The sequence below is a fragment of the Salvia miltiorrhiza genome, chromosome 2, assembly GCF_028751815.1.
Source record: "Salvia miltiorrhiza cultivar Shanhuang (shh) chromosome 2, IMPLAD_Smil_shh, whole genome shotgun sequence".
Taxonomy (NCBI): domain Eukaryota; kingdom Viridiplantae; phylum Streptophyta; class Magnoliopsida; order Lamiales; family Lamiaceae; genus Salvia; species Salvia miltiorrhiza.
Window position 1 is genome coordinate 32,574,198 of NC_080388.1, and position 15,256 is coordinate 32,589,453.

General features: G+C 41.2%; 2 long non-coding RNA genes across 3 annotated transcripts; both read left to right on the plus strand.

The window, feature by feature from the left end:
• The first annotated feature begins 1,130 nt into the window (after nt 1-1,130).
• On the plus strand, nt 1,131-5,372 carry LOC131012028 (uncharacterized). The gene is made up of 4 exons (XR_009097166.1): nt 1,131-1,910; nt 1,991-2,048; nt 4,084-4,146; nt 4,730-5,372. It is a non-coding gene; the product is annotated as an uncharacterized LOC131012028 (long non-coding RNA).
• A 2,677-nt stretch (nt 5,373-8,049) lies between these two features.
• LOC131012029 (uncharacterized) lies at nt 8,050-11,023 on the plus strand. 2 transcript variants are annotated; one of them, XR_009097168.1, is made up of 3 exons: nt 8,050-8,109; nt 10,145-10,207; nt 10,791-11,023. It is a non-coding gene; the product is annotated as an uncharacterized LOC131012029 (long non-coding RNA). The 2 variants fall into 2 exon arrangements; XR_009097167.1 differs by having other exon boundaries at nt 8,059-10,207.
• Nucleotides 11,024-15,256: the final 4,233 nt, after the last annotated feature.

Here is a 15,256-nt window from a genome sequence, read left to right on the forward strand (position 1 = left end):
GTTATGTGTTTGGATTGTTCTAATAATTTATTTCAATTACTTATACTATTAATTTTACTTAAAAATTAAAATTTAAATAAGTAACTTTTAAAGATTACGTGACTAAACTTGAGTTTGAGATATTTAGTGTCGGCCATTAACCACTCTATTATTAAACCAACACACATCTATTTTTCTACTTTATATAATCTTAATTATATATAATATATTTATTAATATTATAATTGTAATTACACTTTATACAAAATTGAAAATTTAAGTATTTTCAGATTTAGGTTATTTTTTCGGTTATTGATGTGGATTATTATTATTATTATTATTTTAAATAATTTCATTTGCTTATATTTTAATTATGTTTAATACTTATATTTATTTAACATATCATTTTTGTCGGTTCCACGTAGGTCTGGATTTGACCCCCTTATTATTCCCTCTAGTCTTGAGTATGGGGATAGGGTTGGAAGATCACCCCACTCCTTACTCTATCTCCACGCAAGAGCCCTTGTGTATGGAGAAGGCAGGGGGAGAGGGGAGTTCTAACCCGGGGGAAAAGGAGATTTGAGCGATGTGATTTGGTCCTATGTTCCTGCGTCGGGTGGTGGATCAGGTGAGGGCGGGGGACTTGGGGGGCCTCAAGCTGATCCTGGTAACCGTAACCATGCACATGGTTTAATACTTATATTTATTTAACATGTTGTTTATTCCGATGCTCGTCGTGCATCGCACGGGTACGTGTACTAGTAAAATTGAAGGTTTACATGTAAACGATAATTTTCTTTTTATTTCCTTTTACTTTACTTTTTGTTTTATTTCTCTCTAAAATTGTGAAATTCGAATAATTATAAAATATTTAATATGCATATCAAATTAAATATCACAATAAGAGCTTTAATTTGATACAATTTAGAGTTATTATATGAAATTACCCACTTTTATTGTAGTAGCCCGCTCTTTTATTTATAATTAAAACTAGTAAATGCAATTATTATATATAAATCCAGTTTATGGTCCTGATATTTTTTTTTAGAGACGGAGATATTATTTTAGCTTTATATTTTTTTTTACGTATGAGAAAAACGCGACGAGGATTATTGAGCCATTCAATAATTATTATTTCCAAGTTATAACTGACTTAACAAAGTCATGTTATTTATTAATCGAGAAACAGAAGCAGTTATATTTTACTAGTACTATTAGAAGTCGAGGAATTATTCCGACTGCAACGCAGATTAAATCTACGGATTTAATTTAAGTTATATTACAGTTTATCAAGTTAGCAGGTAAGGAAAAAGATATCAAGCAGATACAGAAATACGATGATTTAAAATCGAAGCCAGTATTTATTTACAGTTCACAGATTACAGTCTAGTTCCCAGCTTGGGGAAAATCGTCTAATATATTACAAAGGATTGGACTCTACGTGGCTCACTTAATGCCTTCACTCAAGTGTAGGCACATTAGTCAATAAGAGATAAAATTCAAAAGTAGAGAATGGAGAGGAAAGAGCCGACCACCAACTCCATTCCACCACCATTTGCTTCCCCACCACTACACCTACTCTTCCACTTCACTACCAACTATCCCCATTATGTAATCACCACCAACTCCACTCAATTGGCACCAACGTTCCACCACGAAAGAGAGAGTTTAAAAAAAAACAAAATGTTGCAAAGCAAGATAAAAGAAAAGGAAAAGTGTGCACTACAATCCTTTGCCCACCACCTTTTGCTTTCCTCCACTACATTCTCCCCACCATCTTCGATTCTTGAAGGCTACTAGCCAACACTTCTTCAAGCAAACAATTCAGCAGCAACCTTCCTCCATTCACCTCCATTCATTCCTTCTCTCATACACTAAGCACCAGAAAGGGAGATGAAGAGAAGTTAATTCCTGCTGCCAAGTATCGAGAGGTAAGTCTTGGCCTAAGTTTTCTTCATTCCATACTTGGTTCTTTCTGCATTTGTTGAGGAAACAATAATTGCAATTTCAGTTCCTTCCCCATTGAATTCATTATCAACAACAGCAGCTACCAACACAAAATACTCAAGGTAATTTGATATCCCAAATATTCAATTCAGTTTGCATCCATATCTAGCATATCACAGTTCATCTACATCAAATAGCCTAGATATTTCGTACAATAGAAAGTATAAACTTCACAAACAGGCTGCACTCTAGAACAACAAACTATGAGAGTTTTTCCCAGACCATTACCAACTGAACATGAACCGAGATAATTGAGTAAGAAAAAGACTTAGCTTTGAGAGAAAGGGCTGACAGCCCGACGGGGACGACGACGATGGTCGGGACAGGGCTGAACTCACACGGCCTCATCAAGACCCAAGAACAGCGGTTGCGGAGTTACCAAACTGGAATAGAACGAAGCCAATCGGCACTGAACCCCGATCAGCAGCTGCTCGGCGGCGGCGATTCTTACTTTTCTGGAACGGCGACCAGCCGTCAGTTTCCGACGGAGACGCGGAACAGCGGCGGCCTGGAAATCGAAAGATAGGGCTCGATCTGGGTCCTGCGGTCGGATTTGAGATGAAGGTCGGAGTTTGAAACCTCAGGGGAGGAGAAAGAGAGGAGGCCGACGGGCTCCAGGCCGGAGCAACGCCGCTCCCAGACGGCGACCGATCGCCCAATTTCGAAAGGGCAGCAGCAGCAGCAGCGCTGATTCCTTGAGAATCAGGGCTCGATGTTAGGGGAGGAAAGAGGACGGCGCCGGGGCTGAGGCGCGTCGACAGATGACGCCGGCTGAAGTCGCGGCGGCGGACGCCTCGTGTGAAGGCGAGTCGAGAGTGAGAGGGAGAAGAGACGTGCGGCTGGTTTGAGAGAGAAGGAGAGTGTCGGCTGGTTTGAGAGTTGAGAGAGAGATAACCGAGCGAGGGGGAGGAGAAGTAAAGGTTTGGGCCTTTTGTTAAGTTGGGCTATGTCTTGGGCTTCAACTTTAATTCGAATTGGGCCTCTATTTCTTTATTTTGGGCCGAGTCTTGGGCCGATTTTTAATAAGTGATGGGCCGATTTTTAAATGGTTTTGGGCTTCCATATAATAATTTCGAACTGGGTCGAATTATTTAAGAAAAAGTTTGGGCTTCACTTATAAATTCGAAATGGGCCAGTCTTTAATTTAATTGGTCCTTCTCATTATTTTTATTGGGCTTGAATTAATTTAAGGAGTTGGGCTGATGCATATATTTATGATGGGTTATTATTCTAATCCCATTTATATTTTATTGGGTCAGTTTAATTCATCACTTGGGCCGAGTTTTATTTAATTTTAAGCTCAGAATAATTCATTCTATTCTTGGGCTAATTTTAAATTATGGACTGAAATTTTATTTAGTTGGGCCTTACATGATTTATTTATTTGAGCCCAACAGACCTTATTTTAATATCGGCCTTATTATTTTATTTCTTTGGGCCGAGGCTTATTTAATTGCAGCTGGGCCTTGCGTACTTATTTAACTTAGCCCAGCTATTCATTATTTATTCATTGGGCCAAGATTTATTTAATTACTTAAGCCAATGAATTATTTCGATTGGGCTTTCGTACTATTTATTCAGGCCCACTTCTACTTAATTAATTATCAGGCTGCCTTGTTGAGCCTCTTAATTATTGAGCTTATATTATTGTTTCCTTAAGGCCAAATTATTATTTTGAGCTGCCATTATTTATTTGAGTTAAGCTACTCGTTTTATTTAATTAATTGGCTACTCTCTTTTGAGCCTATTAATTATTTGAGATTATATTAGTAATTATGTTTCTATCGAAAAGCCCGATAGTTTCTACAAGGTCACACCTCGTTTAAAGCCGAGTTAGTCATTTTTCAATCAAGTACAAATGCGAGATTTATTTTACAATTAGAATATTCCGATGGGAAAGGAAGAATCACAGCTTTATTCGACCGCGTTAGATGAGAATTAGTTAAATCTATTAACGAGGATTAATAGTAGAATTTCCGATTATCGCTCAGAATATTAGTTCATGCATACCAGATTCATGCATAGTTAAATTACGCTTTCTCATTAATTAAGAATTTTCCTCGAGGCAATGTCTTATTTTATATTCTCGTGATTAAGGTCAAGCGCGAGAGTAAGAACTACACAAGGAGTTAGAGTACCTTAGCAAAACTTTGCTATCAGGTGGGCAATTCCTTACGCGTAAATAAAATGCTATGCAAGTGTTATGCTTTAAAATGCAAATTGGATCTTCAAGTGTGGTATGCTTTATTACGCTTGAATGCTTTACACTGATAAGTTTATGCTTATGTTTGATGCTTGCGTCTGTTGGGGGAGGCCTCCCTCAACAGTACGATGCCGTGTCCGCTGAGGAGGGCCTTCCTCACGGCGCGATGCCCGTGTCCGCTGAGAGAGGCCTCTCTCGCGGCGCGATGCCAGTATGCCAGTGTTACAGCGTCTATTGGGGGAGGCCTCCCTCAATAGTACGATGCCGTGACCGCTGAGGGAGGCTCCCCTTCACGGCGCGATGCCCGTGTTCGTTGGGGAAGGCCTTCTCCACGACACGATGCTTGTTTATGATTGTTGATGATGAAGAATGCGCTCATGCTATTTAAGAATTTGGAAATGTTTAATGAGAAAAGGATATGAAAGAAACTCATGCCTCTTATGCGATATTGTGAAATTGTTAATGATGTTATGTTATATGCTTGGCAACTGCCCACTAAGTACTCTTGTACTTAGCCCTTCGATGTTTATGTTTGTACAGGTTGAGCTGTGATGGGCGATGAAGTGTTGTTGCTGAGTGGAGTTTTTGTCGAACTTAAAGTAGGCTCAGAAAGGATACATGTCTTCATACATGTATCACAGTTATGCTTTCCGCTGTAAACACTGATTATTTCAGTTACGCCTTCCGTTGCAAACTCTGATAATGTTTTAGCCAAGCCCCTAATGATGCCTTTTTCCTTTTTAAGGAATATAACGCGTATACAAGTTCTTTGAGTACCCTTTTTATGCGAACTATGCCTTTTTCCTTTTTAAGGAATATTTCACGCGTATTCAAGCTCTTTGAGTATTCTTTTATGCACCCCTTTCTAAACCCGCTTCTTAATTTCCCTTCCCCAGTCATGGTTTTCCCGGATTAATTATCCTTAATTAAGGCCGGTCGTGACAGAGTGGTATCAGAGCAGTTCGTTTGCTCTGAGCCTAAGAGTTTATTTAAGCCAAACTTAGAATGGATCACTAAAGTGTCTAGAGTTCAATCGACAAAGCTCAGCACTTCATCGCATCACACTCAACGAAGCAGAATGGTAAGCTATTTCAAGTTTTGAGATAATGTTTACAAAAAGTGACAAAGTGTGTAACTGTTAATAGCTATGTTATGTTGTTGAATGAAATGATTTATGCAAACACGATTAAGTATGCCTATGGAATGAATTCCTACGAACATAGAGCTATTAAGATATGAGATCACCACTACGACAGAACATAGAAGCAAACATAGAAGAAATTAGATTGTATCTTTTGGTGGCTATAGTGAAGGCAGCAAGATAAGTGATACGTATAGAATAATTCTTAAGCTCATGATTTTATAGCCGCTATGAATCTCCATGACTTATGCTTAAGTATCCAATTTAGATGATGAGATATTATATGCTTAAGAATTGATATAACTCATGGATATGAGATGCTAAGGACCCTTAAAGCTTACTACATCAATGTTGTCATTGGAGTTATGACTTGTTTACAAGTTATAATAAGTTGACCTTTACAAGAATTCTTTTGAGGTTTGTATTAGATTATGCTAGAGTGTACTAATTGGCACATCTTTGCTACTAGAATGCCGCCTAAGAGAGGACGCCCTGTGAGAAACAATAACAATCGCAGAAACCATAACACTGTACCAGAAGAACCACAAGATGCTGAAGGACATAACCCATCCCCTCCGCCCTCGACTAGGAGAGTCGAAGAACTCTTTTTAAGGCAAAACCCACCTACGTTTGACGAAACGAGTGAACCGGCTGAAGCTGAGATTTGGATGCGTGCAATGGAACGCATTTTCAACTTTCTACGTTGTACTGATGAGGAGCGCCTATCTTGCATCTCTTTCCAACTAACAGGATCGGCTGACTGCTGGTGGGAAGCACGACGAAAAATTCTGACACCTGAACAATGGGCAAGTTATACTTGGGAAGATTTTAAGACATGATTATATGATAAATATATTCCGAAAAGCTATAGGAAGAAGAAAGAAGCTGAGTTCTACGAGTTGAAGCAAGGAAAGAAATCTGTGGTTGAATACGACAAGGAATTCTGCAACCTGTCGAGGTTTGCTCCATAACAAGTGGACACAGAGGAGAAGATGGCAGAGAAATTTTGTGCCGGACTGCGGTACGAAATTAAGATGGCTCTAGCAAGCCACGGAGGACTCTCATACACGGAATCTCTGAACAGGGCACTTGACATTGAAGCTGCAATGTCGTCGGACAAGTCAGCCCCATTGTTGATCTCAACGCCAAATGATCCACCAGTAGCCTCACATACTCTCAAAGGGAAGCGCAAGTGGGACAACAATGAAGACAATATCAATCCGATTAATAAGCGAGTATGGCAAGAATATGAACGGGCCGAACAGTTTAATCAACCAAGGTACGAGGCACAGACTAACCTCGAGCCAACTGGAGGTAACCAAGGTCAGAAAGGAATTTCACCTTGCCCAAATTGCGGTAAGATGCATAGGGGTGTTTGTCGAGCTGGGACTAACGGTTGTTACAATTGTGGCCAAAAGGGTCACTACTCCACGCAATGCCCCAACAGATAACGAGGTTCAGCAATTGAGAACACCCGCACCCCCTTGCCAGCAATACGTGGACACTTGCGAAATCAGCCTCAATCACAGCAGTGAAAATCTTATGGAGACACCGCAGACAAGAGAAGCTACGTGGGAACTTGAAGACAAGATGAAGGAAAAATACCCCGAACTGTTTTAGCAGAGATATGCAAATTTCGGGACGAAATTTTTGTTAAGAGGGGTAGTATGTAGTAGCCCGCTCTTTTATTTATAATTAAAACTAGTAAATGCAATTATTATATATAAATCCAGTTTATGGTCCTGATATTTTTTTTTAGAGACGGAGATATTATTTTAGCTTTATATTTTTTTTTACGTTTGAGAAAAACGCGACGAGGATTATTGAGCCATTCAATAATTATTATTTCCAAGTTATAACTGACTTAACAAAGTCATGTTATTTATTAATCGAGAAACAGAAGCAGTTATATTTTACTAGTACTATTAGAAGTCGAGGAATTATTCCGACTGCAACGCAGATTAAATCTACGGATTTAATTTAAGTTATATTACAATTTATCAAGTTAGCAGGTAAGGAAAAAGATATCAAGCAGATACAGAAATACGATGATTTAAAATCGAAGCCAGTATTTATTTACAGTTCACAGATTACAGTCTAGTTCCCAGCTTGGGGAAAATCGTCTAATATATTACAAAGGATTGGACTCTACGTGGCTCACTTAATGCCTTCACTCAAGTGTAGGCACATTAGTCAATAAGAGATAAAATTCAAAAGTAGAGAATGGAGAGGAAAGAGCCGACCACCAACTCCATTCCACCACCATTTGCTTCCCCACCACTACACCTACTCTTCCACTTCACTACCAACTATCCCCATTATGTAATCACCACCAACTCCACTCAATTGGCACCAACGTTCCACCACGAAAGAGAGAGTTTAAAAAAAAACAAAATGTTGCAAAGCAAGATAAAAGAAAAGGAAAAGTGTGCACTACAATCCTTTGCCCACCACCTTTTGCTTTCCTCCACTACATTCTCCCCACCATCTTCGATTCTTGAGGCTACTAGCCAACACTTCTTCAAGCAAACAATTCAGCAGCAACCTTCCTCCATTCACCTCCATTCATTCCTTCTCTCATACACTAAGCACCAGAAAGGGAGATGAAGAGAAGTTAATTCCTGCTGCCAAGTATCGAGAGGTAAGTCTTGGCCTAAGTTTTCTTCATTCCATACTTGGTTCTTTCTGCATTTGTTGAGGAAACAATAATTGCAATTTCAGTTCCTTCCCCATTGAATTCATTATCAACAACAGCAGCTACCAACACAAAATACTCAAGGTAATTTGATATCCCAAATATTCAATTCAGTTTGCATCCATATCTAGCATATCACAGTTCATCTACATCAAATAGCCTAGATATTTCGTACAATAGAAAGTATAAACTTCACAAACAGGCTGCACTCTAGAACAACAAACTATGAGAGTTTTTCCCAGACCATTACCAACTGAACATGAACCGAGATAATTGAGTAAGAAAAAGACTTAGCTTTGAGAGAAAGGGCTGACAGCCCGACGGGGACGACGACGATGGTCGGGACAGGGCTGAACTCACACGGCCTCATCAAGACCCAAGAACAGCGGTTGCGGAGTTACCAAACTGGAATAGAACGAAGCCAATCGGCACTGAACCCCGATCAGCAGCTGCTCGGCGGCGGCGATTCTTACTTTTCTGGAACGGCGACCAGCCGTCAGTTTCCGACGGAGACGCGGAACAGCGGCGGCCTGGAAATCGAAAGATAGGGCTCGATCTGGGTCCTGCGGTCGGATTTGAGATGAAGGTCGGAGTTTGAAACCTCAGGGGAGGAGAAAGAGAGGAGGCCGACGGGCTCCAGGCCGGAGCAACGCCGCTCCCAGACGGCGACCGATCGCCCAATTTCGAAAGGGCAGCAGCAGCAGCAGCGCTGATTCCTTGAGAATCAGGGCTCGATGTTAGGGGAGGAAAGAGGACGGCGCCGGGGCTGAGGCGCGTCGACAGATGACGCCGGCTGAAGTCGCGGCGGCGGACGCCTCGTGTGAAGGCGAGTCGAGAGTGAGAGGGAGAAGAGGCGTGCGGCTGGTTTGAGAGAGAAGGAGAGTGTCGGCTGGTTTGAGAGTTGAGAGAGAGATAACCGAGCGAGGGGGAGGAGAAGTAAAGGTTTGGGCCTTTTGTTAAGTTGGGCTATGTCTTGGGCTTCAACTTTAATTCGAATTGGGCCTCTATTTCTTTATTTTGGGCCGAGTCTTGGGCCGATTTTTAATAAGTGATGGGCCGATTTTTAAATGGTTTTGGGCTTCCATATAATAATTTCGAACTGGGTCGAATTATTTAAGAAAAAGTTTGGGCTTCACTTATAAATTCGAAATGGGCCAGTCTTTAATTTAATTGGTCCTTCTCATTATTTTTATTGGGCTTGAATTAATTTAAGGAGTTGGGCTGATGCATATATTTATGATGGGTTATTATTCTAATCCCATTTATATTTTATTGGGCCAGTTTAATTCATCACTTGGGCCGAGTTTTATTTAATTTTAAGCTCAGAATAATTCATTCTATTCTTGGGCTAATTTTAAATTATGGACTGAAATTTTATTTAGTTGGGCCTTACATGATTTATTTATTTGAGCCCAACAGACCTTATTTTAATATCGGCCTTATTATTTTATTTCTTTGGGCCGAGGCTTATTTAATTGCAGCTGGGCCTTGCGTACTTATTTAACTTAGCCCAGCTATTCATTATTTATTCATTGGGCCAAGATTTATTTAATTACTTAAGCCAATGAATTATTTCGATTGGGCTTTCGTACTATTTATTCAGGCCCACTTCTACTTAATTAATTATCAGGCTGCCTTGTTGAGCCTCTTAATTATTGAGCTTATATTATTGTTTCCTTAAGGCCAAATTATTATTTTGAGCTGCCATTATTTATTTGAGTTAAGCTACTCGTTTTATTTAATTAATTGGCTACTCTCTTTTGAGCCTATTAATTATTTGAGATTATATTAGTAATTATGTTTCTATCGAAAAGCCCGATAGTTTCTACAAGGTCACACCTCGTTTAAAGCCGAGTTAGTCATTTTTCAATCAAGTACAAATGCGAGATTTATTTTACAATTAGAATATTCCGATGGGAAAGGAAGAATCACAGCTTTATTCGACCGCGTTAGATGAGAATTAGTTAAATCTATTAACGAGGATTAATAGTAGAATTTCCGATTATCGCTCAGAATATTAGTTCATGCATACCAGATTCATGCATAGTTAAATTACGCTTTCTCATTAATTAAGAATTTTCCTCGAGGCAATGTCTTATTTTATATTCTCGTGATTAAGGTCAAGCGCGAGAGTAAGAACTACACAAGGAGTTAGAGTACCTTAGCAAAACTTTGCTATCAGGTGGGCAATTCCTTACGCGTAAATAAAATGCTATGCAAGTGTTATGCTTTAAAATGCAAATTGGATCTTCAAGTGTGGTATGCTTTATTACGCTTGAATGCTTTACACTGATAAGTTTATGCTTATGTTTGATGCTTGCGTCTGTTGGGGGAGGCCTCCCTCAACAGTACGATGCCGTGTCCGCTGAGGAGGGCCTTCCTCACGGCGCGATGCCCGTGTCCGCTGAGAGAGGCCTCTCTCGCGGCGCGATGCCAGTATGCCAGTGTTACAGCGTCTATTGGGGGAGGCCTCCCTCAATAGTACGATGCCGTGACCGCTGAGGGAGGCTCCCCTTCACGGCGCGATGCCCGTGTTCGTTGGGGAAGGCCTTCTCCACGACACGATGCTTGTTTATGATTGTTGATGATGAAGAATGCGCTCATGCTATTTAAGAATTTGGAAATGTTTAATGAGAAAAGGATATGAAAGAAACTCATGCCTCTTATGCGATATTGTGAAATTGTTAATGATGTTATGTTATATGCTTGGCAACTGCCCACTAAGTACTCTTGTACTTAGCCCTTCGATGTTTATGTTTGTACAGGTTGAGCTGTGATGGGCGATGAAGTGTTGTTGCTGAGTGGAGTTTTTGTCGAACTTAAAGTAGGCTCAGAAAGGATACATGTCTTCATACATGTATCACAGTTATGCTTTCCGCTGTAAACACTGATTATTTCAGTTACGCCTTCCGTTGCAAACTCTGATAATGTTTTAGCCAAGCCCCTAATGATGCCTTTTTCCTTTTTAAGGAATATAACGCGTATACAAGTTCTTTGAGTACCCTTTTTATGCGAACTATGCCTTTTTCCTTTTTAAGGAATATTTCACGCGTATTCAAGCTCTTTGAGTATTCTTTTATGCACCCCTTTCTAAACCCGCTTCTTAATTTCCCTTCCCCAGTCATGGTTTTCCCGGATTAATTATCCTTAATTAAGGCCGGTCGTGACATTTATATAGTAAGTTTAAAAATTAGCCTGTCATGTGTAAAAGTACAAAACTAACCCTAGCATTAAAATTAATTAAAATAAAATTTTATAGAAAAGAAGAAAAGGAACCTAAACCCTTGAAAGCACAGAAAAGCAGACTAAGGGCCGAGCCTCGTTAAAACCTCAAGAAGAGGAAAAAGAGTACTCGTCTAAAAAGGAAGAAAAGCATGGAGAGCTGAGTTAGGATTATTTCAGAAGCTCCGGCCGGACCATTGCTCCTAAACAATCCCGGCTCTCCAATGCAAAACAAAAACAAGCAACAACATAAAAACCAAAGAACAAGAAAGAGAAACAAAATCCAGGTGACAAAAGGATTGGAACCAAAGAAAGGAAGATCCCTGCAAACAAGGTCCCTGCAAGCCAGACCCTTCTCAGCCGGTATGTTGTCGTCGCAGAGAAAGTCGCACTCACACATGCCGTGCCTACCCGTGGGAAACAAAATGACCCTCTCAGCCGGAATGACGCCGTCGCTGAGAGAGTCACAACCAGTAGAATGCGTCCAAGAGCTGTCGAACCAGGACCAAGAAACGCAATAATCGCCATCCTTCGAAGGAGCAAAAGAGGTTGCCCCCACCAAATGTTCGATAAACAACCCGCCCCAACGCCATAAAGAAGGGAAGATGTTGGAATGCCTCCTCGCAGCCGGAGTAACGTCGTCGCTGGGAGAGGCATAATCACACCTGTACTGACGTCCCCTGTGTGCTAAGCTCTTCTCAGCCGGTATGTTGCCGTCGCTGAGAGGGCCACACAAGCATACGTCGTGCCAATTATTGGGGGCAAGAAAAAGGTGAAACAAGTAGCTTTTCTCAGCCGGAGTGATGCCGTCGCTGGGAGAAGCACGATCTCTAAGCTGCTTCCAATCACCATCAAGCCAAATCCAGTAGCAGTAACAACCACCATCAACCGAAGAGGAGAAAGAGGAAACCCCCACCAACTGTTCGATTAAAAAACCAAACAAACACCAAAAGTAAAAGAAGACGCGAAAGTGATTCATCGCAGTCGGAGTGTCGCCGTCGCTGGTAGAATCACAATCGTGACTACCCTGACAACCCAAAACAACATTATAACTCCAAAAACCCGCAAAAAAGCGGCGAAGCACACCACCAACCAGAAAAGAAAGGCCCTCCAACTGTTCGAAGAAACTACAAGCTGAGAACCCAAAATCCCAGGGGCATCTGAACTTAACCAACCACACCGAGATGAATAAAGACCAAACCATCAACTGCACCATTATCTAATCATACGAAGAAAACTATGATTCGTCATGTCCTGACGAACCGCAAGTTTGATGGCATCAATTTCTGTCGACCACCAGCCTTCCTCCATATTAGGCGCAGCAAGGATATCAGCGACCTTGTTCCCTTCTCTGTAAATATGCGTAATATGGAGATGAAAAACACTCAGAGTAGAGAGCACCTTCTTCCAAGCCGCTAAAAACCTCCAAGGAACAGATAACGAACGCGAGTGAAGAAGCTGAACGATATAAGTGGAATCCGATTCAATCCACAGATAGTGCCAATTACGATCATGAGCAAGACGAAGAGCGGTAATGACGGCAAGAAGTTCTGCTTCAAAAGCATAACCAATCCCACCATTAATGTGAAAGCAACCACAAACCATATTAAATTTATCCCGGAACACACCACCTGCAGCAATCTTTCCCAGAGTTCCAAGAGCCGAACCATCAGTATTAACCTTAATCCAATCTCCAGACGGCGGTCACCAGTATACGTTGATAAAATCCGGCGGAGGTGCCGCCCGCCCCTTGATGCCAATGTTTCTCAAAATACGAAGATCAGCCCAGGTGTTCTTCATATGCCCAATCTTAGTGAAGTTCTGCTCTATCTCAAGGAAAGACACTCTAATGAACTTGATGGCCTGCCTGTAATCCCAACTGTCATCTTCAAAGATACAAAGATTTCTTTGTCTCCAAATAAACCAAATGAGATTCATGACCCCAGCCTTCCAATAAGCTTCCACTTGCGAACTGAAATCACTTTGCCAGGCGTCCACCAGGACACTACAATATCTGGATCATGCAACATATGGGACATATTAAACCATTGAAGCAACTCCTGCCAGATTGGTCGAACACGAGCACATGTCCAAAAAATATGAGAGATAGTCTCCTCATCAGAGAGACAAAAAGGACAAGCATTCGGCGTGATCATGCCCTGTTTAATAAGTCTATCAACAGTTGGGAGTCTATTATGTAAAATACGCCAAACAACCAACGAACGCCTGGTAGGAATAAAGTTTTCCCAAAGCCAAGAACCCCATCTCACCTTAGGAAAACGATGACAGTGATGAGCAAAGGCCAAAGCAGCAGTGACTTTCCCATGGAGGGACGGCTTCCACAGCCTAATATCATCATCATCACCAATGGGAATCAACAAAATATCACAAACCACGTTCGGAAAATTCTCCACAAAACTGCTAGTGAAATGCCAAATACCGTCATAAAAATAATCCGCCACAGAGTAATTCAAAAACTCCATAGCATAATGTGGCACTCCACACTTCCGAGCGATCTGATAACCAATCCAATCATCTGTCCAGAAGTTGGTATCAGCCCCGTTCCCGAGACAGCAATAAGAATCATTAATCAACGGGGAAATCTCCTGACGCAAACCAATCCAAACCGAGGATGGCGCAGTTAGCAGCTTCACCTGCCCAAACTTCGTGAGATAGCGTCTTCTCATGATTTCCATCCCAAAATCCTGACCCCCAATAATATTCCAAGCTCGTTTCATGAGGAAGCATGTATTCATCAAAGAGAACGAACGGATACCCAAACCGCCTTCTTCTTTAATAGCGCAAACTCTAGCCCAAGCCACCGGGCACGAAGGCGCTTTTTTAGTGTCTCCAGTCCAAATAAAGTTGCGACAACAACTATCCAACTCCTTGATTAAAGATTTAGGCCATCTGTAAACCATCATTGAGTGCGTAAGAGAACTCTGAATCACAGATTTAACAAGACAAATCCTACCAGCCATGGAGAGGTGCCGACCCCTCCAATTCGAGAATTTATTTATAATACGATCATGGATGCTTCTCAAATAGGAGGCTCTAACCTTTCCCACGAACAGCGGCATACCAAGATAAACAAAAGAGAAGCTGCCAATCGGGAAGTGTATAATATGCCCAATAGCACGACGAAGAGGAGTGGTAACCCTATTCGAAAAATAAAGATAGGATTTCTGAGTGCTACATATCTGGCCAGATAAAGAACCGTAAAACTCCAACAAGTGTTTGATTGTCTCAGCATTACGAACCGATGCCTTGCAAAACACTAAAATATCATTTGCGTAAAACAAATGAGTCGGAAAAGGATTTTCCCTGCTCATGACCATAGGGGAGAGATGACCAGAGGTGACACAATTTTTGAAAAGCACACTGAGGAAATCCTCGGCAATCCCAAAAAGAATAGGAGATAAGGGATCTCCCTGCCTTACATCACGAGAGCAGGAAAAATACCCATGTAGGCGGCCATTATAAAGAATAGAAAGGCGAGCAGAATGCAAAATGATCTCAATCCAGCGAATAAAAGTGCCATCATAACCGCTCACCTTAAGCACCGAAAGCAAGAAATCCCATCTCAAAGTGTCAAACGCCTTTTTGATGTCGATTTTACAAGCCATGTTCACACCTCCACTAGTTCTCTTCATACAGTTAACACCTACCACTGATAAAACCAAATTGATTACGGCTGACCGAAGCAGAGGCAACCTCCCCTAACCGACTAGCCAAGATCTTAGAGATAATTTTGAAGAAGAAGTTGGAGAGAACAATAGGCCGAAGATCTGCCACAGTGCTCACAACATTCTTTTTTGGCAGCAAAACCATAGTGCTAGAGTTGCAACCTGTCGGCAAATAAGATTTTCTGAAAAAAGTACTCACAGCCTCCCAGATATCTCCTTTGATAATCGCCCAACAGTTCTGAAAAAATTTCCCAGGAAAACCATCGGGCCCTGAAGAGCTATTCGAATCCAGACCAAACACCGCCGCCGTGATCTCTTCTTCA